Source organism: Anser brachyrhynchus (assembly GCF_964034855.1).
Source record: "Anser brachyrhynchus genome assembly, chromosome: Z".
Lineage (NCBI taxonomy): Eukaryota > Metazoa > Chordata > Aves > Anseriformes > Anatidae > Anser > Anser brachyrhynchus.
In genome coordinates this window covers 9,049,905-9,076,565 of record NC_137697.1, presented here as the reverse complement: position 1 = coordinate 9,076,565, position 26,661 = coordinate 9,049,905, and the positions used below count along the sequence as shown (strand labels likewise).

General features: G+C 35.7%; 1 protein-coding gene across 1 annotated transcript in view; it reads right to left on the bottom strand.

Moving 5' to 3' along the window:
- The window catches only part of WDR70 (WD repeat domain 70), a 138,007-nt gene that overhangs the window by 62,267 nt on the left and 49,079 nt on the right, over positions 1-26,661 (bottom strand). The gene's annotated exons all lie outside the window — the stretch shown is intronic.

Sequence of the window (26,661 nt, the reverse complement as noted above, 5' to 3'; positions counted from 1 at the left end):
TTCCCACATTATTAACAAAATACATCATTTTTCTTTTTAATGGAAGAAGAGTATCTGGCTGGATCTTCAGTGTTTCTTAGATACACAAAAACATCCAAATGAGAGAGAACTAAAACACTGAGATACAGGTGGACTCTTTAAATTGTCTTAGATACAAATGTTTTCTGTCCATTTAATAACGCTGAGTTCTTTCCAGATAAAAATTCAAAACTCTTCTGGCATCTAATGCAGAGAAGAGTTTCAGGATTTGGCAAAGGAAGTAAGATCATTAATTTAGAAAGAAAGAAATCACTAAGTTCTCAGGACAACCTCATTTGTTTAGACTATACAAACATTGCCTATGATCCAACAGCACGTAATTCACTGGTCTTTACTAAAGCAAATACCACTTTAACAAGGCTGCCATTTTTCCAGAATAAGACACTGCAGCACAACATTAGCAACTTCCACCAGAGCTACAAGACAGGCTATAAAGCTGACATTCATAATTCTAGGATAAAACGGACAAGAAAATCAGATGGAAATAGCTCATGGAGTTATATATAATTGCACTTTTAATGACAGTAATGAGACATCAGTAACCTGAAATAGAATGAATCTCCAGTTGTCCATAATAAAGTCAAGATTAGTGTCATTTTTTAAAAGTTTCCAAATCTGGTATCTGTAAGGCATCATTTTATTGTTCTATTTGGAGCTTTAGCATAAGTCATTCAAGTATTCTGATGTTTTGTTCTTGTTTTGTTTGTTTTGTTTTAAAAAAATGTATTACGATGTATTTTCTAGGGTCTTATAAAGAAACCTATGTTGCTATATGGAACAAGTTGTCTAGCAAGGGCACGGAGTTGCCATTCTTGCAGATATTCAAAACCTGACTGGACATGGCCATGGGCTGGGGCCTAGGTGACCACTGAATAAAATGATTGAGCTAGCTTTGAACAGGAGCGTGGGCTTAGATGACATTCAGAGGTTGTTTCCATCCTCAACCATTATATGATTCTGAGATTCCCCTCTTCCTCTCCTTGCTTTATCAGTAATCATCTTGACGCCCTACCTTACAACCTTTTTTTTTTTTTTTTTTTTAAAGACTTCAGTCCTCCTCTTTTTAGGGCTCAACATCCTGTCAAAACCTCAACAACTTCAGAATACCATAAAGCATATTCAGACCTTATTCATTTTACATTTCAACTGTCAAGAAAGAACTAACACTTGTATAGTTCTGCCTCTTACGTAATATAAGACTAAAAACAGAAATGGTTTTGATCCCTAATTCAACTGTAGTGTCAGCAGATCGGAAGAGAAATCCAAGTTTCTTGCACTGCTGCTTCTGCTGCAGACGATTGGTCATACGCCCCCACATGTGAATTAAATGCCCTGTTAAGAAGACCCACATTGTCTAAAAATTATTTTATAAGTGTTTTCTTAATGTCCCTTCAGCGTTTTCCTAATGTCTCCACACTGAATATGTTTACTGTTGCCTTGCTGCTATTGGATCTAACTATAAAACTTCACTAATAAAAGAATCTTTTATAAGAAATCACCTATTATTTACAAACAGATCAATCATTCCCAGAGAGCCCTTAACTCTTGACCTAAGCCTGAGCCCTTTATTTTCAAGTCAGACCTTTTAAGCGTTTTCATTTTTTAAAGAAATTTTTCCAGGTTTTATTAAAAAAATGGACATCATACTACAAAAATACAATGGACAAAATTTCAGGTTACCACATGAATCACTGTGCCCGTACTATCTGACTGAGTCACCGCAAACCACAACATTAGGAATCTAAACTATACAAGTTTTATATTTTCTTTCAGACCATTGACAAACTAGAAATACAGGACTCTCCGAAGGATTCCAGAGACACTTTCTCTGCTGCATTAGAAGGGCCTTATTGCACAGTCTGAGTATGATGTAGACTAATTTGTTCTGACATTCCCCTTTTACTCTCCATGCTCTGTCAATAACCATCTCAACGTCCTGTCTTTTCTTTCAACAGGCACTTTGATGCTTTGCCCCTTTGTACTGTTTACACTTGAAACTTATTTGAGTCTTTTTCCAGTCCCTTTTCCTCAGGACATCTAATCCTTCTCAAAAATTAACTCCTCCCATTCTAGCCAGAAGCAAAGGGGATAAACAAGAAAGGAAGCACAGAAACCCAAAAAATTTATCTTTAGAAGTATGTCTTTAAACCAGCAATATGGCAAACAAATGCTAATTGACATTGCTTCTGTATTTTCTCTCTCCTTCTGCTCTTGACCATCAGTCACTATGCCGCAGCACAGCAAAGCCAGAGAACTCAATTCTAGAATTTGGAATGTCTTTGTTTGTTTGTATGTTTTAGAGAATATTTTGGACCATTGATGCCTCTTCCTCCTTCTCAGACATAACAAAGTAATAACAGAGATTGCATTACTGAATCCTGGGGTCAAATCTAATTTTTGTACTGAAACTAATAAAAAAAATTACCATTGGGTTCAATCAGATCACTTCTAGGAGACTCCTTTTGAGCTGTTTTAAGAATATCTCCTTAGGCCTATAATAAGTGTGGCTTGAAAGAATAATGTTCTTTTACACTCTAGGTTGCAGTACTAGGAGAAGTTTAAGACTGGTAATATTTACCTATTGATAGCTATAACCAATACATTTTTTGAACTCCACTGAAAACAAAAGGCAAACACTTCCTGAACGAGTTTCTTAGTCCCTGTCTGTTCTCCCCCTCAAAATAAACTATGTTTAACCAAAATTTGTCCATTAGCAAAAACACTTTTAATTGTTCCTCCAACATATAATACTGTTCTTTCAGCACAGCCAATTTTTATATACTGAATGATATACACAGTCATAAATCTTTTTAATTTCTCCTTCAAAATTTTCTTTTCAAAGAGAACTTCTCTGAAAAAGGCTCCAAATAGGCAAGTTTAAATTTAACTTTCTAAATGGTGGATTCCACATCTGCAAAACAGATTTTGTAAAGTTTTTATATTTGCCAAGAGCAATTCAAAGCAACTTAGAAAAGGATGGGAATGTTCTTTTGGAAAGGTAACATGGATATTTTCCTGACCACCGAGAAGTTAAATGATCCATACTTAAATAAACAACTAATTTAATTACTGGGATCCATTTTTTGGTATGTTTTTTTTTTTTTCCCCTTCCCACAAGTAATTTTTCTCTCTCTTTTTTTTCCTCTAATGCTCTTACAATGTTATGACTTAGTCAAAATTTCTAGTATAATTAATTATTGAGAATACTGCTGTTTTACACAAATTATTAAAGCTCTTTATGTAGCTACGTATCCCAGCCTGCAACCATGGAAAATGTCTCTAAGTCTTGATTCATCAAGTAATACTATTCTAACAGTCTACTGAAATTCAGGGAATTAACCAATTTAAACATTTAAAAACCTAACATGTCAAATTCTACACCAAGCTTCTCTGCCTATCCCATCCCTTTCTCCATTTCTACTGGACTGCAAATCTCTCTTGCACACTATTGAATGTTATTAAATTTATTTATAGCAGTAGAAGTCTATTCTTATGAAACTTACAGCACAAAAAAGCAACAGAATTCATTACTACTACAAGTACAGATAAACTGGAATTTAATGCCAATCTTTGTCATAAAATATAATGCCTTCCTCTATGATAAAATTTGACCAAAAAGGCTAGCTTGGAAAGCTATTGGTTAGTTTAAAACCACCATATAAATACTGCTACAATTGAATTTATAAGCAGAACACGGATTTACAAGTCACCTTAATCAGTGATAGAAAATACATTTTATAAAGGAGTTAAATTTAACACTTAAATCAAAACCAAAAAACAAGCAAGCAAGCAAATAAACAAAAAAAACTGATCTTAAAGCAAGACTTCCATTATCTTTTTTTAACAACATAAAGCAACTCTACCTACATAGAAATGAAATTAAGAAGCTTAAACAATATGTTGAAAAACGATCTAAAGTAGAACATGTAAAAAGAACAAAGAGATAAGAAATAGCTGAAAAGCTCTGTTAAGATTCAGCACATATAGTGACATAAGAACATGTCAGCAAGAAAACCCTGAATATTGTATTCTCTTTGCCCTCTTTCAGCGGAAGTAAGTTATAGCCTTCTTCTGTTGAGCACAGGAGACACAATGAAGGTTGAATCACCTGCCAGATACCCAAAGAAAAATGTATACACAAGCAGATAGAGAAATACAGAGAAACTTTCCATACTTGTTTGGCAGAAAAACTTGAAATAAGCTACCTACTCTCAGCATCTGAACAGAGTTAAAATAATTTAAACCAGAGTGAACGAGAGTACAAGAAAAGTCATATCCAACATAAGTAAATTCGTAACTATGGAAGAAACTGCCAAGAAAATAGGCACAGCATTGTAATTGATAACAATTATTCTGCTTGTTACTTAAATTATCCCAAAATGTTTAAAAATAATAATAATATTTTACCAGAATAATAAACTAAAACGTCACAATTTTATTTTTGTGATGTGCAGCAAATAGATTGAAGCAATTATGAAACTATTTTTCTGTATTTCCAAATAAAATTGGATATTCTGCCACCATTCAGATTATTACAGATAAATTATAATTACTATTTGGGGGTGGTGAAAGTAGATTCAAATCTAATGACAGTGAATGGGAACTATCACCATTGTCTAATCTATATGAATTAAAAAGCAAACCACCTCAAAACTGGAATGACACATATGTGTGACTGTTTGCATGGTGAGCAGTAGACTCTGAATTACTAAGCAAAAATGCTGCATCTAGCCAACATATGCAAGATGTGAGGAAAACTTGATTAGAACAGGAGATAGAGAAAAACAGACTATGACAGGGTTAACTGTGTAAAGGAATCAGAGCTCTTTGTGGAGGTCACGGACAAGAGCAGAGATAGAAAGGAACAAACTGGGTGAGGAAAATACAAGCATACCACCGAAACGCTAGGAAAAGTGAGGTAGCAACAGGCTTGGTTGGAGAAATTTTACAAGCCTCGGGGAAAAAAATGAAAATAAGTATTATGGGAATGAACATACAGATAGCAAAAAAATATTCAAGAAAGAATTTAAAGTGAAAAAAAAAAAAAGACCAATCGTGAAGAAAAACAAAAAATGTTAACTAAGCTAAATGGACAGAAAGCAGAAAAGCAGTAGCCGAGGGTATGCAGGTATGCAAGAACTATTCTAGCACGAGTCCATACATCTAAGGAAGAAGGATTAGCATTTCATATTATCAGTGCTGCTTAGAACCCAGAAATTCACTTAGAAATCTCAAAACAGTGATTATGTTTTGAATACAGGATTACTGTCTGAGGGGAAAAAAAAAACAGCTCCAAGAACCAATGCACCTGAGTGAATTACATAAAAGAAAAATGATGTTAAATAAACCTTTAGATACTACTGAATGGAGAATGCACTGCACTGAGCACAATCTTTAAAACATTCAATTTCTGCAGGAAGTAAATTTAACGGCAAATCACGGAGTTGTTTTAAAAAAGGGAAAAAAAATAAAAAATAAAAAACATGCTCTGGAACACTATCTAGATTCCTAAAAGAGTCATATAGAAAAAAGGCCTCTTCAAACTAAGAAAATGGACTTAAAGGCATATACTGAAAACAGGTATTGCAGAACTCATTGGGTAATCAAAATAATTAATGCAGGTGATCCAAACTGCGTGGGGGTGTGCTGATTTCCTTCTTGAATAATTTTTCTTAGGACAGTTTAACTCAAAATTGTTACAATGAATTCAAGGTATCTGAAAAAAAACTTTCCTAGTCTACTTTATAGGCAAAGACTGATCATGCCCATTGGTGCCCAAATTCCTTGTAAACCTTTCTCCCTTCTCAGCACTTTCCTAAAATGCTGAATATATTTGATTGCATTAGTGATGAGCATTTGGGCAACTAGACTACACTAAGGGAAAAAGCTTCTTAAAGACTTTCCAGCTGGTATTGACAGCTGATTTGCTTTGCTTCTTGTTGATGAAGTCTTCACAAAACAAATCTAATGGAAGAAAGGTCATTTTTCTTTTCATCAGCCATTAGGCTGGTAATCATGAATGCCTGCATCTAAGCATATTTCTTCTTCAGTTCAAAACAGCAAAGCATTTAAGCAAGCCTCCAGAAAAGCATTTATGGGTTAGAGAACAATCCCCCAAAGATCTTCTCATCTTCTCATCCAATAAGTAACAGGTTCAGTGATTTCAATAAACTATAATAAGCATATGAAAAAGTTTGTGGTTCTAGTGCTGAGCAGTTCTTTCTGCTTGCATTCTTTCAGAAGAGAAGTTCTTTCAGCATTTGGGTGACTTCCAAACTATCTGTTGGCACACAGCGACAGGAATACATGCAGTCACATCAGGAGCAGCCCACTTTCATAAGGAGACTAGCATGAACAAGTGAGCACAGACCCAACACAAGCAAGCACAGCCACGTAAAGAAAAACAAATTCTTCAGAAGGTGGTGAAGTTTGTACATTTTCAGCATTATCATTCAATTGTAAAGAGTTCCATATACTTTTGAATTAATAATAATTTGGTCTTTGTTATGCCATGCTACTTCAAAAACCGAGAATTGGTATTTTCCTGAGACATTGCAAACAAGAAGAAAAGTCCTTCATTTATTATCACAGCAACATCTAACTTCAATGTTATTATTTCTACACAGAACATCAGCTGAATTGGATGTATTAGATGATTGACTTCTGAAAGCTGTAACAGTAAAAGGAGGTACAGTTTTATGCCATTTTCCAAACTGGGCAAAAAGGCAATCAACTGAGATCTCATCTCCTACATAATAAAGATAAGAGTGCGATGTAATCAGTCTCTCTATGGGGTACATCAGATTAAGATCAAAGGGAAAAGCTTCGGGTAAAGAACATCTCCACAGTTCAAGTTACCATCACCTGCATCAACTGAAATGACTCAAGAGCAGTCTTGCATGCTACAGCAATAGCAGCAAGAGAAAATCACTATGAAAACAGGATGCTTTCTAAAGAGCTGATTAGTCACAGCTATAAAAGAGTTAAGGTTCACTTGGATCTCAAGTTGTCCTTCACCCCAATAAATAACTGACTCAAACTAACATTCAGCAGCACTCTCCATTAAAACAATGAAAAAATCAACTGATATTTAAACAGTTAAGCAATGTAAATCTCAAAAGCAACACTTCTCAGCTGATACTATAGACATCACAAAGAGTCTTTGTAACCGCTTTTACTGACTTCTTAGATCTCACTCAGGGACACGTTTTTTCTGCAGCTCCATTAGCAACAAACAGCAACTGAACAGAGGTAAAGAACAAAGGTAGCATATTGTTTTTTTTTAAATGTATTATGATTTTTAAAGTTAAATTATCTATTCTAAAAAAATGCAAGTTTAACTCAGTTATACAGATTAACTACATCTACAGCACATGAAAGTGTAATAAATTACAAACCTATGTATTTATCATATTATCTGAAATACACACCAAAGTATAAGATACTTCCTTCCTCATCACAAAAATTAAGAAAAGAAGGCAGCGTATTTTGTAGAGAGGACATATGGTTTTTGTCATGGTTTTGGCTGGAATAGAGTTAGTTGTCTTTACAGAGGCTTGCATGATATTGTGTTTGGGATTTTTGATGAAAATAGTGTTGAAAACACACCAACATATTAGTTGTTGCTGAGCAGTGTTTGCACTTAGTCAAAGATGTTTCAGCTCCTCGTGCTGCCCTGCCAGCGAGGGGCTGGGGGTGCACCAGCAGCTGGGAGGGGACAGGGCCAGGACAGCTGGCCCAGGCTGGCCGAAGGGGTGTCCCACATCGTGTGGTGTCGTGCTCGGCAAAAAAAGCTGGGGTAAAGAGGGAAGAAGGGGAAAGGAGGGGGAAGGTATTCAGAGTGATGGCGTTTGTCTTCCCAATAAGCTGTTAAGCATGATGAGCCCTGCTGTCCTGGGAGTGGCTGGGCAACCTCTTCTAGTGCCTCACCACCCTCTGAGCATACAATTTATTCCTTATATCTAATCTAAATCTACCTTTGTTTAGCTTAAACCCATTACCCCTTATCCTATCACTACACACCTTTGTAAAAAGCCCCTCTTCAGCTTTTCTGTAGGTCCTCTTCAGGCACTGTTAGGCCACTATAAGGTCTCCCCAGAGCCTTCTCTTCTCCAGGCTGAACAACCCCAACTCCCTCAGCCTGTCTTCATAGGAGAGGTGCTCCAGCCCTCTGATCATCCATGTGGCCCTCCTCTGGACTCACTCCAACAATTCCATGTACTTATCTTCGGGGGCCCCAGAGCTGGGTGCAGAAATCCAGGTGGGGTCTCACGAGAGCAGAGCAGAGGGGGACAATCCCTGCCCTCTCCCTGCTGGCCACGTTGCTTTTGGTCCAGCCCAGGACGTGGTTGGCTTTCTGGGCTGCAAGTGGACATTGCCAGCTCATGTTGAGCTTCTCATCAACCAACACCCTGAAGTCCTTTTCTGCAAAGCTGCTCTCAATACATTCATCACCCAGCCTGTATTATGCTTGGGATTGTCTCAACCTAGGTACAAGACCTTGCACTTGGCCTTGTTGAACTTGGTAAGGTTTGCATGGGCCCATATCTCAAGACTGTCCAGGTCCCTCTGGATGGCATCCCTTCCCTCCAGCGTGTTGACAGTACCACACAGCTTGGTGTCATTGGCAAAACTGCTCAAGGTGCACTTGATCCCACTGTCCCTGTTGCCAACAAAGATGTTAAACAGCACCAGTCCCAGTATGAACCCCTGAGGAATGCGACTCATTGCTGGTTGGATGAATCAAGCCGTTCAAATCAAGATCTTGACCACAACTCTTTCAGCGTGACCATACAGCCAATTCCTTACCCACTGAGTGGTCCATCCATCAAATCCATGGCTCTCCAATTTAGAGACAATGATATTGTGTGGTACAGGGTCAAATGCTTTGCACAAGTCCAGGTAGATGATGTCAGTTCTTCTATCCACCAATACTGTAACCCCATCATATAGGGCCACCAGGTTTGTCAGGTACAATCTACCCTTAGCGAAGCCATGTTGGCTGTCACCAGTCACCTCCTCATTTTCCATGTGCCTTAGCAAGGTTTCCAGGAAGATCTGCTTCATGATCTTGTCAGGCACAGTGGTGAGACTGACTGGCTTGTAGTTAACCTGTTCTTCCTTTTTTTTCCTTTTTTTAAAAAAGGGGGTTATGTCCCAACTCTTGTAGTCAGTGGGGACTTCACCAGACTGCCATGACTTCTCAAACATGGTGAATAGCAGCTTAGCAACTTCATCTGCCAGTTCTTTCTGGACATGCAAATGCATCTCATCAGGCCCCATGGACTTGGGCACCTTTCAGGTCCTTAGATTGTCTTGAATCCTACCTCACCCGATCCTACATTGGGTAGTTCTTCATTCTCCCAGTCCCTACTTTTGCTTTCTGTTACTTGGGCAGAGTGGCTAGAGCCACTTGCCAGTGAAGACTGAGGCAAAAAATCATTGAGTACCTTAGTCTTCTCCATACCATGGGTAACCAGGTCTCCTGTTCCCTTCTAGAGAGGAACCACAGTTTCCCTAGTCTTCCTTTTTATCACTGATGTACCTACAGAAGCCTTTCTTGTTACCCTTGATGCCCCTGGCCAAATTTAATTCTAACAGGGCTTTAGCTTTCCTAACTTGATCCCTGGCTGCTTGGATTATTTCTCTGTATTCCTCCCAGGCCTCCTGTCCTTGCTTCTATCCTCTGTAGGCCTCCTTTTTCTGTCTGAGTTTGGCCACGAGCTCATTGTTCATCTATGCAGGCCTCCTCGTGTTTTTGCCTGACCTCCTCTTTGTTGGGATGCATCACTCCTGAGCTCAGAGGAGGTGATCCTTGAATATTAACCATTTTTCTTCAACCCCTCTTCCCTTCAGGGCTTTGTCCCACAGTACTCTACCAAGCAGATCCCTGAAGAGGCCAGTGTCTGGTCTCCTGAAGTCCAAGGCAGCAAGCTTGCTGTGTGCCCTTCTTGCTGCTCTCAGGATCCTAATCTTCACCATTTAGTGGTCTCTACAGGCAAGGCTGCCTTTTGAGCTTCACACTCACCACTAGACCCTCATTGTCGGTGAGCACAGCACCTCTCCTCACTGGCTCCTCTATCGCTTTGAGAAGGAAGTTATCATCTACACATTCTAGGAACCTCCTGGATTGCCTACGCCCTACTATGCTGTCCCTCCAAGAGATATCGGGGTTCTGGAGGACCAGGTCTTGTGAACATGAGCCTGCTCCTGTCTGTCTACAGAGGGTCTCATCCTCTTGGTCTTCCTGGCTCAATTGTCCTCTTTTTCATACAGTCATCACCACCCTTTGCTCACATTGTAATGTTACTACTACTACAGAAGTCACTACATTCTTCTCTGACCTTTGTATAATGCTAAAAGTCTAAAGCAGAAAGTTAGTGGACAAACCAGCATTAGATTTTATCACTTCTGAAGATGAAAACCAAGGGAATTATTCTCTCTTATCGGTTATGTTCTCCACATGGGGGAAAATTTGTATTATTGTTTTGCTGGAGTTGGAAATGTGTAGATTTAAAAATACTGAAGGCAGGAGATAAACAATTTAGAAAACATTTTAAACAATCTTTTTTTCCTTTTAAATAAAAAAGAACAGAGAAATGACTTGTTTCAGAGCCCAAGGCGATAAAACATTGAGTATCTCTAGAGTTGGAACATGTTCCTTTGTAGTGCTTTAATCTTCTGTCTGCCTTAAGCCCTGAAATTTCAGTCTTCAGAAATTTGCCTTTTCATTTACTACACAGACTTGTAGTAGTCATTTACTACACAGACCTGAGCAACCTTTTCTAATTTGGCCCTACTGCAAGCAAGGATTGAAACGGATGATCTCCAAATGTTCTTTTCAGCCTAAGTTATTCTGTGACTCCATACAACTCAAAAAGGGTGCTTTACAACATCTTTAGAGCCTAAGAATATTCTTGGCAGGAACCTACATTTCTTCTGAATATCTAAAATGCTACAAACCAGCATAAATCTGCCCAAAAGCTAGTAAGACGAGAAATAAATCTGAAATAGCTACAGGGACATGCAAATAGCATCAATATCACTGACTTCAAGAGCTACTGGGAGAGGGACTAAAATTAACAATGGATATTGGGAAACCTGCGGAAGCTTAAGCTGATGACTTATGTCCCTTGTTCCTACATGTTGTGCTATGTCTTCCTTCTCTGCTCCTTTCCTTACTCACAGGTTCATGTGCTTAGCTAACAAGCAGCTATCCCCACACCTGTTTAGATATTCCACATCAATCAACGTTTAACTCCCTGAAAGTGCTCCTACGCAGATCAATCAAGTAGCAGGTAAATTCTCAACTCTGGTTGGTTTTTAGTTTGTTTGGTTTTGTTTCTTCAGCATAAATGCTCACCTCTAGCCTTCCTTTTTATTGAGGGAAGAAGCAAAATTTTTATTTCTTTTTTAATTTCGTCAGCAAAAAGCAAATTCAGAGCACCTTTTATGTTTAGCTTTTTCCAAATACAACAAACACAGCAAAGAAGTTTTTCCAAAAATAAGCCATTTTTGGAATTCAGTTTTTAATTTTTGTAGGATTTCATGTTTAAAATCTAAACGTGTTTTCTCTTGAAGAGAAGGAGCCCTCACTAACATAAACAAACAGGTCCAACTTGGTCCCAGATTGAAATCCCTTCATGATTTCATTAGCCCTGGCACCCTCAATTTTGTGGATTGCTAACATGCCTTTTAAAATGGCATGAGATGTCAACACCTCTTCTTGCATCTATCTGTGACCAGTTGTTTAGACTCACAAGCCACTGCTAATGTTATGAAGTCCAGGATAGAAGTTCTTAAGCTGTCATTCATGTCTTATACTGAAAAAGTTGAACCATCTTGTTAGAAATGACATATAGCCACTGCAGAGAAGTCAGTGTCAGAAGTATAAATTCACCAGGTCAGCTGCTGGTGAAATACTGCTAAGTTGTAAACTGAGTTTACAAAAACAGTTTTATTTCCAAATGGAGGGTGTTTCCATGTGTTTCCAAAGTGTTTCCATGTCACCTCTGATGGAACATGAACAACTTCACGTTTAATAAAGTCACTGTGTTTATACACACAGAATATATGTTTATTTCAAACGACTTCAAAGGAACTACAAATTCTTATCGTTCACCACCACTCATTGCATTTCCTAGTTTTTCCTGTATGAGTTTCTCTGTCTTACAAGGATAAACAGAATGAGCCTCCACTATTCCATATATAAAAAACCAAACCAAACCAAACCAAACCAACAACAACAACAAAACACCAACAGAAACCTGGGGGGCTGTGGATAGCATGGCATTCTAAGTTTATCATTTCAGAGAAGCACACTGATCTAGTCTTGGAATCAACAAATAAGAGTAGGAGCAGAATCTCAAAAATAAATTGAAAGATCAAAGCACAATGCTTAACAAAAAAATGAGTCTTCAACAAAAGTTAAGATTTACATGAGCTGTAATGTCAAAAACACTTGATTAATCAATTCCATTTCAACCATGTAATGTGGAAAGTAGAGTTGTGTGTGTATGTGTGTGTGTGTATACATGTAATATGCCTAGAGTTTAAAATTAAAACCATTCCATAGGGTCTAGGGGCAAAGCAAAAGCTACACTTCCACAGAGTCAATACAAGAGCAAAACTTGCTTAAATAAATAAGAAACAAAATTTTCACAGTTTGAAGTGACATGCTTTGGTCCCCCATTTTCTCTGCATTGCAACAAGAACTTTTTAATCTATTTTAAATCTTCGGTTCTTAAGACAGATAATCTGAAACTGTTTGAACCCCTTAAAAATTGAGTTATGTATTAAAAGCGTCAGTTGAAAAAGCTCTCAAATGCAAGCTCTTACAAGTGACTGCATTTTTTATTGCAGCAGCTAACATTTTAATCAAGAAAAACTTCAGAAAAATATTAATATAAACGTACATAGTTTATAAAGACGAAAATAGCTTTACTAACCCTTCTGTAAACATAGAGCTTTCAGCAAGGGCCAGCACAGTCATTATTCAAACTCCTCTTAACCAGGCCTGTTCATTTGCTGTGCTTTCTTAATCAGCTCTGCACTGAATATATCTATAAATAGATAAGTTAATCCAGGAAAAGACATCCTCATATATCTGGAGTGGACTTCACACCTTTACACATATCAAGACAAAAAGCAAACTACTATGCCAGTGCAGAGCATGCTACTAGACACATGCAAGATACTGGCAATTTCTTGATGAAGGCTTTCCTGTATTATGAATAAATCTCTAGAGGTGATTTTTCTAAATACTTGTTATTTTGACTAATCAGATGAGACTTACACAAGAGCAACAGAAGTATACCCCAGCACAACCACAATGCAACCTCTTCCTGCCAAATACCATGCTTACATGCCAAAGGATGAGAACTAAGCTGCTTCAGGGACAGAAGTAAGAAAAAAGTCACCAGAACTAAACGTAATTGAAACATGTAATTCCTAAGCCACATTACCGGAAACAGCTCAATTGCTATGGTCGAAATAAAAATAAAGATCAACTATGTGAGGCTAGATATGTTGGATATACAAATCCTCCTGTGTAACTTTATTTTCATAAATGTCAATTCTGCTTTATTTTTATGTCATGCAAGTCTTGAGAACAAGGTTTTAGATACTCCGCACAGTGTTTTAATGTAAGTATTTAAGCAATAACTCTACAGTACACAGGATGTCTCATATACTGGTTAAACCAAGTTTGTGTGGAAGAAAGTTATATTTTACACAGGTAATAACTGAGACAAACACCTAAATCTCTCTGTCATGGGGAAAAAAAATTTACTCAAAGACTTAATGTATCTTGGGACCAGGTACCAAACTCTCAGTTCCTTATTCTCTGTATTTATTTACACACATCGTCACAGAAACATTTGGTTTCCTTGAAGCCAAATAATTTTCTTATTTCATATACCTCCAACTTTCCTCCTGGTTTGAGTTTTATGAATGTAGCACTAGTCACATATATTTGCTATTCAATTCTAAATAATATCTGGAATAGTTTGAGAGTGTCTTTTTTTAAGCTAACTGCCAATTCAGTCATTACAATAGATAAAGCTTGTAGGGCTCACTACCTTAAATTCTTCCTATATTATGACACTGAATATGCATGGAATACTGTTTTATAAAAGCATGTGTATTTCCAAATAAATATGCAAATCTACCAAATCTATTCTGCTTTTAGAAGCCCTGTGGTATTTTACACTTTCCCACGACCTTAAGCTCTTGAAATTGGTAGGCAGTACGGGTACTTTAACTTTCACTCAAAAGAACTGCAAGGAGCTTGAAATATTAAGCTAGGCTCAGAAACAATGACACAAGTAAGCAACCTGATAAATATTTAGCTTATTTGCATTTTGAACAAATGGATGTTATTACATATCCACTTGAAAATCCACTTGGCATTGCCTAAGGCATTATCATCAGGCAGTTTCAGCGCTAAATCATTAATTTCATCTTAACCTGATGAGGTAGCTCTTTAAACCAAACCACTGCTCATCTGCTTTAGTAGAAAGTTAATGTTCACATAACTCATTCCACCAATTCTATAATAAGAGTGCTAACCTTTAGCAGAGGATAAAAAAAAAAAAGCGAGATTTTAAGTGAAACAGCTGCTTGACAAGTGATTGTTCCCCAAAATATGTGAACCTGCAAAACCAAACAATAATGCTATCACTTTTCACATTCAAAAATTAGCCATTCTAGAGTAACTGAGATAGCTACTACTGGGTGGCTAGTCCTCATGTAAACATATGTGGAAGTTACTAAGTGCACTAGACATGTGGAAGTTACTAAGTGCACTAGACATCCTTTATCTACTTGGAAAAGTTTCTACAGCGAACAATCCCTGGCCATGGAGTATGAGCACACTCTGGTCCTCTGAGGTAGTCTATCTGCATAGAAGTGGAAACTTATTCCACACTGTATTTAAATGGCAATTTTGATGTAGTAGTCTTCAAAAGACAACTACAAAAACATGTTTTTATATCTGCACTATATTTGCTCAGTATCCTTAAAAATTAACAAAACAAAAAAAAAAAAGAAAAAGCACTTCAGACCACAGACACATATATGTTGGGATGAAACATCAATTCATAGATTAACATCCATTATCAGAATTATTATAAAAATGATGCAAAAATAAAGTTATTATTAAAAAAAAAAAAAAACTTCCTGAAAAAAAGTTTGAGAATTTCAGCCCAGAACAACTCTGTTTAAAGTTAACTTATTCACCGGGGTTTACAATAAAAATGCTGATAGAATAATTAAAGCTCAAGTGTGTATCACCAAAGAAAGGGAAGAAACATTTTTTTCTTCTCAGAAACACTTCTGTTATCTGTTATTCTGTTAACTATCTATTTAATTCACTGTGAATCACAAAACAGAAGGAAACTACACATGTGTATAAGTAAATTATTTATTTTGAAGAAAGAAATGTATATGGTCTAGTACGTTTACGATGACAAAAGAAGATCTGTATCTTATCTCACCAGAAGTTCAACCACAGGAAACTGAAATGTTTGCCAGCCAGTTTTAAATCATGCAGACACCAATGAATATAGATCTTAATTGGAAACTTCCATTTAAGAAGTTTCCACTAACATTAGTGAGCTAAACTGAAGAATATCAACCAGATATTTTCTGTCCCAGCAAACACATTTCACAGATTACAGGTCTGGAAACATTTCAAGAAAGAGATGAAAGGTTACCAAATCCAAACTAATCCCCCTCAAAAGAAAAGCTTGATTAGCGAATATTGGAATGATAAAATTAGCTTTAAAAATTGTTATTGCCATAAAGGGATTGTAAAACAACCAATTGGGGAATAATTCAGAGATGGTAAGAGGGAAAAAAAAAAGGTCAATGAGAAATTGGTTGATAACGCTGTGAGGGCAGATTGATTTTAAAGAGGTAACATGCAACCAAAATAGGATATTTTTTAATTAATGTACAAAAGAGAAAACCATTGGGTCCATTTCTCACCAACAGTTTCACATGGACAGCTTTGTCACCCTCTAAAAGATCACGTGTGGGCTTCTTCATAGCTTCAAAAAGTTGAATAACTTTAACAGAAATTCACAGCTCAAGCCCTAAACACTTACCCGTAAGTAATTAAGTCACATGTATGAATTGATTAGATTTTTTCTCCTTCCACCAAGAAATCTAGATGTGCATCCCAATCCCAGGTGTATTAATTGGTGTTTTTTAAGCTCACTGGTTTGTTTGTTGATTAAAAGAGAAATTTAATTCACCATTTTTTATGCAAAGGCCACAAATGGTTAAAAAAAATAAAATACTGCATTCCTTCCTTAATAATCAGTTCTACAGTCATGTAATCTCTCTGCTGAGAAAAAAAATATTTTTCTTTCCTATTCAAGCCTTGCTTATCAGCTTCCAATCACTAGATCTAGTTATGCCTTTCTTTAACAATTTAAACGAATTTCAATGGATGTTTTATCTCCATTTTAGTATTTTCCTTTCATTGCAAAGTCTCTTAATACCCTCTTCAATAACTGAGTCATATTCAGCTCTTTGAATCTCTATTAAATGCAGTTTTGAGATTCTTCTCTGAAAATTTTCCTCTTTACTGTCTTGCAACATCCTCTTTAAGCTTTTGTTGTTGGAACTAGACAGAACTCAGCTGCAGTCTCAAGGATAATTACTGAACAAAACATTAACAACATACCCTTTAACAATGTCATTACTAAAAGTTAATTCTTTGTGTACACATTTTTTATAGATGTGAATCTGTTCTTCTATAGCCTCATACTAAGAGCTCACGTACAATTAACCCTAAATAACTTTCAGGAAATGGGTCAAATTTTGAAAATACTCATCTCCATGTCTGACCTCGCATGCTGTTCTCTTCACCCAGTTTACCAACCAATCTACTTTCATTGACAGTGACTAATACTTGGTGATCCAAGTTTACTAGAAATAGATTCATGATCTCTCAGGTAAAATATGCTCTAACTTATAAAAAAATATATAAAAAATTTGAAGCAATACTAAAATCTTACGAAACTGCATTAAAAACATAGTATTTTGTTTACTTCAGATTATCAGTTTTAAGCTCTTTCACTAACCAATCCAGCTTATATAAACCAAATGTTGAAAATGTATTTACAAAATCAATCCTTCAAGTCTAAAACAAAACTCACTTCACTTAACAGAAAAAAAAATCAACAGATTGTAATTTAATGCTTGTAATGGCTAAAATGTATTTGTTTTTAAGAAGTTTGATTAAATAAACGACAAGTTTCTCTCACAAAAAAAAATCATATAGAATTCTGTGTGGTATATTCTATCACTTGTGAAATGGGATTTATCAGCCTTAAATGGAATTTTTTGAACTGGAAGTATTGTAGACCAACCAGTATCCAATGAAACCATACACCTTTGAAAAGACTGTGGATTAAGGAAAGCAATTTCAGTCTACTACAACTCATTCAATGAAAAAAAAACAAACACCCTACGTAGCTCTCTTATATGCTAAACAAGTAATGTATCAGTGAGATTTTAGCTAAAAATCTATTTATATAACATGAAGAGGAACAAATTAAAATTTTATTATGCAAACAATGAAATTATCTGTAATTCCAACTGTCAAAAAGCAAAGCAAATATTTTCCCCAAATTTCAAGCTGTAGGATATTAACTATCATTAGTCATTACTGCATAATTTTAAAACAGAATCGGCTTTGAACATTAATGGCGAGAATTTAATTTCATTTTCTTAGACAGAATACATGTTTTATCTTTGTAAGCAAATGCGCCAGAATAAATTCCTGCCTATCCTACTTTAATTTCTCATTATCAAACCAAAACATTTGAGTTTGGTTTACTAAGTCTATTGTACTTCCAATTATTACTAGAATTATCAGAGAATTCTTATCATTAAAACAAGATGTGTATCTCATGAGAAAATTGTCTTTTAAATTGAGTTATAGGTTAAAATTAACCAGTGAATACTTGAGAGGAAAGGATTTCATCTACATGTAATAAAAGACAACCAATTTTCTCATGGGAGAAGACAGGAAAGGAAATTGCCAGAGTGAAAGCTACTTGTAGAACAAAGTTATCACAATGGAAGTGTTTGCTTATAAATCTGTATACATCCCAAAACCATGGGAAGTTTCCTACCAATTTTAACACAGCAAATTCCTGCCCCCTTTCCTATCTGATATCAAACTGAACTGATGGAAATATTAAAGCTTCCAGCCTCCTGTCAGTTCTATCCTGCCAGAAGTTACTAACCCCTCCAGTCTGCTAACAAGGTTGCTCAAAAGTATTATCCAACCCATTTCTGTCAAAATGAGTCAAGACCAGGAAAGATGTAATAATTCAACAGTTTTTGCAATATGTCTTATTTTGACAGAAAATTAGGAAACAATTTCCAGTGAAAGCTCATCTATATAACCTAAGTTGTGTATAATACAGGTGAAGAGAAATACTACGTGTTCTAGGACGAGAGAAACAAATACATGCATTGAAACTATTGTATTCCCATACTAAGCTAAGAATCTTAAGACATTTTGATTGCTTAGCAACAGACAACTTCCTTTGAAAAGGCTGTCCCTTCTTCTTGTGCTCCCCCCACAGTTCAGGAAACATTGAAGTACTATGAATATCTAAATAATGTGCTTGACAGATAAACCAATTTTAATTTATATTTTCATCTAATGCAAAAAAAAAAAAAAAAAGGGACTTTCAGAAGTTCAACCATAACAGAAGACACCTTAATCTCTGTAGGAATACAAGTATTTCATTATAGCTGAGTTGTATCCTTCTGTGTTCAAAACGAATTCCAAAAACATGCTAAAACCCTAATATTTTCCTGAAAAAAGGTCTTTAAAATCTTGAGGAAAAAAATTCAAACTTCAGAATTTCATCTTCATATGGAATACTTTATATGAAGTGCAAATATGTGTATACATACACTTATGTACATACATGCTTGAAAATTTGGCATGATTTTTTTTTTTTTTTTTGGTTCCCAGGATGGAAGTCCAAGCCATAATACAGTGCTGACAAATTTATTTTTTTCACCACAATATAATTTGCATTCTCTTCCCTATAAAGCAGTCTGTTGCAACTAGACACACATCAGGGTGATCTTTTTGGAGAGTAATAACTTTGGACATCAAAGCAGGTCTTATGCTCTACAGTATGCAGCTTGTTTTAAGAAGTAAATCCAGGAATCGCACAAAAGCACAAGCCAGAAACTGCAATTAAACAAAGATTTTTAAATGATTCCCTAGATAAAGGCAGAATGCTAGCAATTAGTTTCAAGTATGCTTTGCCAACTAGTCTTCAAATTTGTGAACACAGATGCAGCGTTGAAGTCTAGATTCTAAGGAAAAGTTTATACAAACATCTTGGTACTGGCCTTGGCATTGTTATCTTACTGCTCTCTGCAGTTTTCAAAGCTGTAGACTGAACATTATTAACTGTATTTATTAAGCACAGAATGTTTAACACTGATGCAGAATGCATTCAGACTAATAATACTTATCCAAATCTTTCTTCAGTGTTATGCTTTGCTTGGTGCTTTTAAACAACAACAACAAAAAACGATGTCACATGTATTTAATTATCACATTTCTTCAAACCCATTATCCACAAAATCTATAAATTCTGCATAACAATAATTACACTTACGCTGAACTACATAAATCCACATTCTACTCTCACCTCTGCTTTCATATACACAGAATAACTGATACAATAATTGATACTTATAACATTCAAGAACAGTAAAATTGTAGATTAAGCTCTCAAGCTGTTAACGAAGCTATTCCTAGCCTTAATAGAGTTCAAACAAACTCAAGGGTGGTATTCACTTAAAGAGTGCTTAGTCTGAGACACTATCAACCTAGAGTGAGCAGACAGTATGTAACCTGACGACTTAATTTTATAAATCAAGGAGAAATGACATGTAATTCCAGTATCACAGCCAGAGGAGTTTTCCTTCACAGCATATGGCCAAGCAGGTTGATAACAAATCTCACCCTCTCCTTAGAGCCTACTACTATGAAAAAAACAAAACAAACAAACAAAAAAAAAAAACTAAGGAACAAGAATGTGAGCTATAGTATGACCTGGCTCTGAAAGACTGTGGGACACAAATCTCATCAAATTATGGGAAACAGAATCCTGTAGGCTGAAGGGAGCTTTCCAGTTCAAGCCTCTTATAATGGCATCATAAGAGAAAAAGCAACTAATTGCTCTGTAGGCAAGAAACTGACTGCTGGCCATCTTCAGTAGTACTATTCCAGACCTTTTCTGACAAGCTCTCAGATCTTTATGCAATCATGGGCCTAACCAAAGGAACACATGCCAGAAAGCAATGAGCATGAAGTCATTTACTGATAGCTACCACCTACACAGGAAAAGAAACAAGGCGGTAATCAGGAGGAAGATGAGACAGCAGCTGGTCGAGACGAGAACCTGGTTAATAGGATGGAATTGGCTAACATATTAAAAAAAAAGCAAAAGTTCTTTGGGGATGAAACTTATTATCAACTAACAAATTATCAAACTTCAAAAGCACCCACAAAGCATCAATATCTAAAGCTGTATCTACGATGTAACAGACATCCTAAAGGAAGGAAACTCTTTGATATGGCAATGCTTCTCAGCGCTGGACAAAGTTACACAAAACCACTATCTACACCATTTGTCCTTCACAAATTATATTTTGCATACTTGAAACTGCAAATCATATTTGCAAATTTGATCAAACTTACTGTTAACTGTTTCATTAAAAAGGTAGTTGACATACCTTTGTCAAACAGTTCAAATCCTTCCTTTCGGATTAAAAACTATTAAGAACACATTCACTTTTCTTTTCTGAACACTATTGCTATCATTTACACTTACAAGCATCTAGGGCTGAGATCTGCCCTTTTTTCCTATTCGTTAATGGAAATCATCTATTAGGAAATAGTATTGCACTTTATCCCATTCAGAGATTGTCTTTTAGAAAAATACATAAACATATTTGACATGGATTAGTCTAAGGATTAAATTGCACATTAAATGCAAAATTTTATTTCTGAAAATTTGAAGCTACTTCACTGAAAGATCTCTGACTATTTAACTGGAGATGCATTTATCCTAAAGCACAGTTCATCCTGAAATAACTTATTAAAAATGTCACTCAAGGATGGCAGTCAATATTCTTGAAGATACCTTTTGAAGGGTAAGAACACTAACTTAACTTGCTAGATTAATTTGAGAGAAGGAAGACTTACGAAAGGAATTTTCTAGAGTAAACCAGCTGTTAAGCAACCACAGCAATGGTTGCAGCGACAAACCACAAAGTTGAGGACTGCTAAATTTCAAGTTTGGCTGCAATTCTACTTCTAAAAGGAAAAAATACATGAGAATAGGGACATATAACACCTGTTGCTGGAACATTTAATATCACTGAGCTCTTCTGCTTACAGAAATACCTATCACATTCATGATAAGAAAACATCCAAATAATAAAAACAGTATTATCCGTTTCCTCTTCCTCTGTTGTTTTAACATAGAAGTCAACTGATATTTCTGAATGATATAAGCAAGGTGTTAGTTACATCTTAAAACACACAGTATTTTTTTAAGGCATTTTGCTCAGGTATATTTCCAGAAAGTAATTTTTAAAGTCTTTCCCATTTTCAAAATTTTCTTTCACTTTCAGACAATGCATTAATGTTGACATTAATGTTCCATAAAAGTTAGTGCATTTCTGTAGACATGCTTGATATACTGCTCATAGATTAAATAGCAGCTCACTGAATTAATAAATATAGTTTCCAAATAAGCCTGAATAAAGTGATAAAGGCTTTATGGAAAAGACAAAGATGATGCTGATCACCCTTTAAGCACAAAATATTTAACACATTAATGCAGAATGCATTCAGATTATTAATAATTACCCAAAAGCTTTCTTCAGCCTTACCTGGAAGGCAATAGGTACATGCAATTAAAAGGGACTGAGAGGTATTCAGAATCTTTCAAGCTGTAGGGTATTTAAGGTTCTAGTAATAAACAACCACGAATGAAAAGATCAAGTGATAGCTTGGACAAGAATAAAGTTTAAATCAAGTTAATACCAATATTAAAAAGAGCTTTGGATGTATGCTTTAAAAACTGGGAAAGGCTGATATAAATTAACAGACAAGTTAGTGAAAATTGAAATAAACTGAATTTCTGCAAGGCAAACTTTTAAAGGCAATTTACTGCAGTCTCATGAAAAAGACAACTGAGTTTCTATACCTGCTTTTTTCTTTTGATAAAATTTCATTCTTATCACTTTATATGTTGGAAGGTTAACAGAAACAATACTACATAGATCTGAGAATATGCACAAGACTTATCCTATTTAAAAAATACATTGAAACAAAAAAACTACTTTGCTAAAGCTGTGATTAATTAGTGTTATTCAGACACAGACTTAAGGCTGTATTTTTACAAAAGCAAGGTCCGTTTTTTGATTTTTTTAGAGCTTATTATATCCAACCCGCAAAATAAACAGTACGCTATTATACATTTTAGCAAGCCATCATCTGGAATATTTTCTAGGAAAACGAAGTGAGCTACTCTTAGCTACACATATTCATTAAGAATCACATGAGCAGATAAACTTATACAAGTTAACAAGAGGACTTTTCAGACTTGTTCTGCAACTCTCAGGTCTCAGGTCTGGTTCATTCCAGTGTGTAAGTTGACCAGTTGCTGTTTATCTCATGTAAGAGTCAGGGAGAAGGAGCTGTCTTATGCGTTTTTTTTCCACATTCAACGCTACGTGCTTGAACAGTCATACAAAACACACTGAGACTCCCTACTGGTAACCCATATATCTGCAGTCTGAAACAGTACATTTACACATATCCTAATAACCACAAATTAGAATATGTTATAGTCGAAACCTACTCAGGGGATTTATTAGGAAAAAAAAAAGTAAAGCTAATTTGAATTCCATGAATAAATCACAAGAAACAGGCCATCTTTCAAAACTTTTCTTTTATAATACCAGTCCCTAAGAGTGTTCATTTAAATTACTGTTTAGTTCAGCATATTACTATAGCCTTAATCACCTGAAATCAACAGAAACTGTCAAGTGCATAAAATGACTATCCCCAAGTAATAATTTGAGTTACAGCAGGTTTACACTGAAAGGAAAATATATGTATTCAAAATATTTAAAACACATTTATTTAAAACATATTTGAAGTGTGTTATTTTCATTTTAGTACACAAGTGAACTTGCAAAGTTTTCTTTTAACTTCTGTATGCCTCACCACAACTCCTCAACGTACCAACCTGAAGATGCAACCCTTTTTCCTTATTTTATCTTTAAGCTGTGTGTGAATGACAACCCTTCAATTACGGAGACAGACAAGACAAATACTATCGTAGGATAAAATATACACCACTATGTTGTAAATTTTAACAGCATTGTGAAGTCTAATATTCAATTTATGAATGATTATTTTCCCTAGAGGTGGTGGACAAACATCCCTGTGGTACAAGCACAGAATATACAGAGTAGTATTTAACAGTACATTAACACCCCTGAGGTGCTCCCCTGCGTCCTCTTCACTTCCTGCTTCCTCATACATTGCTGTTCAGCAGTCCTTTAGTAGCATGGCACACACGCTTGAATTGCTACTTTCAGCGGCTTCTAAACCTGTAGATGATAACTGAAAACCTTTACTCCTTTTCTTGCAAGCATCTTTGAAAATAAGTGTTGGCTCAGGCAAACAGCTTTGTGGCGCACAGAGGCTCGCCACACAGAAACACTGATCAAACCAGTGAAGCAGTTTCAGTTTAAGAACTAATCCTGTATTTAGCATCCTTGCTTTAGTACTCCACACAACATTCAGCAGACTCAAGTCAGCAAAACTGGAAGCCTTCCTTCATGCCTACCACAGGCAACACTGGTTTCATTGTCCTCTATCTGTACATTCAGAATTGAACCTGCGAGGTGTCCCACTTTAGTGTTACCATGTAAGATGTCTTTCTCCACACCAGCCATTGTGGCAGTTACTTTTTCCAATGTGAGCAATCTGCAAAAAGGCTGCTTTGCAGCAGCTTTTTACCTTGAGAAGAATCCACATACTACTCTTCCTGAAGTTACTGGCAGATTAGAACATCATCAAAACAAACATCTGATTACATCCAAACATAGATTCATCTAATCCACTAGTTAGTCTTTAAGAGCAACAACTATGCTGACCTAGTCTCATCATTATGGTTTATTCCCTTCCTTGTCCCATACTATTCACAACTGTTGTATAAGGGATGTTAGAAAGGAATGCCAGAAAGGAATGCCCATTGCGTTTCCTGTTTTTGGGCTCTCCTCATCCCCTCTCAAACCTGACAATGCAACCTCCTGGGATAGCATATTCCATATTCCAGAATATATTCAGACAATATCCAAAAAGAAGTATTTTCTTTTATCGAACTTTGCCTATTTCAACAAATGCCTCTTAGTATAAAGGTGTTTGACAAACACAGTTCTGCATTCAGATCATCCATCCAACTTCAACATTTTGCAAACTTTGACCACATGCTATCCCCACTTAGACCTCTCAGCAACAAACTGAGTCTTCTGGTCTGTCCTGATAAGACCATAGGTCCAAAGTTCAAGTTCCATTTTAGATTTTCTTCGCTTTGCATGCAACATAAATCAAGATTTCACATAAACTTGTCTCATATTTCTGCAATTATTTCATTAAGTACAAACCTATTGACTCACAAAAAGCCAGCTTTACAAATCAATGAAATACAGTCTTTCAACACAGAAGAGTCATGTGTAAATGCTGGAAAAAATATAAAAGAATAGATAGACAGACAGATGTAACACTTAATCACATCCATAACTAAATTTTATGCAAGATGCAGAATAATAAGCATAAAGTACAAATTTCCTATTTTCTGGAATTTTTGGCATAAATCCAGCTTTTTTACTGCTTTTGCTTGAAACTTAGAAAACCTTTTTTCTTCAAGCAAAATTCAATAGCTGTTCTTAATTCTCTCACACATAGTGCCTATTTTTCTTTAGTTTAAAACATCTCTGCTGTGAAACCAAAGTATTCTAATCTTACTTTGCTAAGTAAAATGCTCTGCTAAATTACAGCAGCTATTTTTCCTCATGGAAAAATCACTAGACACTACCCTAATTTCCACTTGCACATTATAAAAGCAATGGCAAAACCCAACCAAGAAAACTAAATTAGAAATTCATCCATTACTGTACAATATCAACAACTGTTGACATTCACTAATGGAATGTACATTTTCAGAGGTGTTACTCATGAACAAAACTTTACACGATATAATACATAAGAACAACACCTGAATATACCTCTTTGTATTAATTAAAGTTTTTCAAACTTATTATACACTGGCATAATGAGATGACCTTCCCTACTCAGACTCCTATTTTCTTTGTGTATAGTACCAGTATTATATTAATTACTGATGAAATTTTGGAGACTTTATAACTCATTATTACTGAATTCCACAGATGGAACACTGTCTTTAACATTTTAATTCCTGTGTTGCAAATTAAACAATCCAAACTGTTACTTTTCATGACCTGTCCAAATCCTGGAAAGACCTGTCACTAGCACAAAACAGGATGAAATGGATTTAGAATGCTTCTCCTGTAATGTCAGCCACGTAGTGTCTCTAAAAATGCAATTATGCATCCAGTTATAGCAGTGCTTATCTGGATTTTACTTACTTGACCAGAGCATTTAAATTCACCACAATTCAAGCATCAAGGATGCAGTGAATCCATACTTGGTATATTAGTTATACAGTTGTTTACACAGTACAGAATTAGGCACTTCGACAATCTAAAAAATTTATAATGTCTTGATATATTTCTCAACATCTACAAAGTATTCAAACTAATGAAGAAGTTTTACTACTCTCTCTACTTTTAAAAAAGCAACATACACTTAAAAATATTCTAAAACATAATAATCATTTTCATTATTGAAGCAAAATTTATGTCTGCAAGCTGAAAAAAAAATACATACAGCTTAACCTGCATGTATTTTTATGATTGAACCACTCCATAAAGTACAATTTAGTTTTGTTTTGTATTTTTCCCTTCTGGCACAGTTTTACCAGAAACTGTCAGTTTTCTTCTTAGAATCATTTACTCGTGTATCGTTGTGTTAAACTGGTAAGCTGGTTCCCCTTTGGGGAAAAAAAAACAGCCATTTAAAGTAATTGATAATTGGAGTCTTAGGTCTACCACTGACCAGACAGATGAATTCAGGGCCAATTCAGTCCTCTCACTTACACTTGAGCAAAGGAGATTGCATTTTTAAAATATTAGTCCAAAAACCATTCACGAACTTGCTGATGACAGCTGCAAGTAACTTTATTGATTAATGCAACTGCCACAGTAACATTTTGCAGTTTGATTTTTACCACAAACATTAAGAATGAAACAACAAAATCATTTCTAACAGTCTCCTCTACACTTGTCAAACAACATCAATCAATATTCAATTACAGGTAAATTTGCAGCTTCCAACTAAAATAGTCTACCTTCTCAGCGAATTCATTTACATGAGCCTCTACACAAGAACTATTCTGCTGTCAAGAC